This window comes from Leiobunum rupestre, chromosome 4 (assembly GCF_980474605.1).
Source record: "Leiobunum rupestre chromosome 4, qqLeiRupe1.1.hap1, whole genome shotgun sequence".
Classification (NCBI taxonomy): Eukaryota; Metazoa; Arthropoda; class Arachnida; order Opiliones; family Sclerosomatidae; genus Leiobunum; species Leiobunum rupestre.
In genome coordinates, this window is record NC_143387.1 from 2,550,294 (window position 1) to 2,552,204 (window position 1,911).

The following is a 1,911-nucleotide window of genomic DNA, read 5'->3' on the forward strand; positions in this document are numbered from 1 at the left end:
TTAAATATTTTTTTAAATGTTATCTTTTGTCTCGTTGTTATAGAGGTTACATGCAATTTTAGAGATTGTGTTAGATCGATATGTTTGAGTTTTTTTCATTAATATTTATCATCTGTTGTTTAAGGCGTGAGCCGACACCATAAGTCCTTACTCATAAAAGTAATGAAATCCTCTTTTTTGAGCGAATAGTTCTATAACATTTTTTAACATTATAAATGGTCCAAAACGTGGTTTTTAAGGAAATGAGTGAGAGTGAGTTTAAGGAATTTATTTTGCAAGTTTTCGATTTTAGATAGTAAATACTATCTAAAGTGAACGCGTTTTTTCAGCCCGAATTCCCTTGTGGACGAGAGTTGCCTCAAAATAACGATGGTGGCGTTGGGGTAGAGGCGACACTAGACTAACAACAACGCCTACCTTCATTGCAGTCCATGTGTAAATGGTCTTAGCGAAAATGAAGGTTTAGTTGATGACTAGGTTATTCGTAGAACACCCAGCTAAAACGCGATCGAAATTGCATTTTTGTTCATCGCAATCGGTTGTATGTCCGGTAAATAGCTTCTTGTATTACGAAGAGTGTCCGAAGCAATTTTTTTAAAGTTTTTCGAAAATTATTTAGCTAAAGCGACCGCATCTGAAAATTTATTAAAGTGTACCATGACTATGATCAGAGCCTCAGAGGCAATTTGTTCTTCAGTTGGTCATTGACGAAGTTCCACAGGTGTTTAGGTTATTTTATTGATTTTCCGCAAGCCACGTCAAAACAATGATTCTCCATAATATATACGAGCTATCCCGACAGAGGTACATTTGAATAACACCAAAGCAAGAATAGCAGGTGGATACTTCACTTCTTTCGTAGAAGTATGTTATATTTTCTTGCCAATAGGCTTGTAAGGTGAAATATGATGCGTTACAACCTTTAAAGCTCAAATCCAGCAAAAAGTATGCATAATTGAAAAGTATAAAATCTATAGCTAGTTTCGTACACGGCAGAGTAAAAAATGTGTGAACATATTTTGGTGACTGTGTACAATATCGATTTAACGAATCGTCATTTCCAATACAGCGGAGGAACACACCCTCCGCTGTCTCCCATATTCATATGAATAATGAATACCTCGCTTTCGTGATAGCATCCATGAGTGAATTACCTACACATTAACAACGCATGTCATCCCACATTTGCCCTGCATCTGAAAGAAGAAGCTTTGAAATTAAATGGAGAAACTTCTTTGGAAAAACGTAAGATTCAATAGATTATATTTTTCGTATTATAAACATTGTTCTACATGTTTTATAATAATATTTGCCCATAGTTAACGATAATCTTATATTTAAATAAATTAAAATTTTACTTAATAAGAAAATAGGAATTTTTAGCAAGATTTTTTTGTTTTTTTTTTCTAATTCATTGAAAAATTTAATACAAAGGGGTGATTAAACAAACCAGTTTCTAATTTTTAAAGAATTAAATTTTTTTCATGGCTTAAAATGTAAACTTGGACCCTAAAATAAGATATGGGGCGCACATTTTCCCGTGTTTCCCGCCGATAAGTTACCAACCATTATAAAATATTGAGGGTTCTGAAAATATTTTTATTTATTTAACCCTTTCAATTAAAGGAATTGGTTTTTTGGGTAAAAGTATTTTTGTCGTCTGTAAAAATTCGGTGCGAAGTGACCCGGCATACGTTTTTGTCACTGATATCAGATACACAGTAATATATTTTTGAAACGATCATTGATTAGGAAACTATTTTAGCGATTGGGGATTAAAAATGTAAAACAAGTTTTAATTCCAAATACAACAAATTGATTTCCACTATCATTTAATGTAAATGTATAATTTTTAATTTCTAAATTAAAATTGTTCAATAATTAGAAGAATCTAAAATCTATCAGATGATG

At 32.1% G+C, this 1,911-nt stretch overlaps 1 long non-coding RNA gene across 1 annotated transcript; it reads left to right on the plus strand.

Annotated features, from left to right (window-relative positions):
- Nucleotides 1-757: 757 nt before the first annotated feature.
- On the plus strand, nucleotides 758-1,675 carry LOC149945883 (uncharacterized). Its single transcript, XR_016480277.1, has 3 exons — nucleotides 758-864; nucleotides 1,070-1,245; nucleotides 1,470-1,675. It is a non-coding gene; the product is annotated as an uncharacterized LOC149945883 (long non-coding RNA).
- Nucleotides 1,676-1,911: the final 236 nt, after the last annotated feature.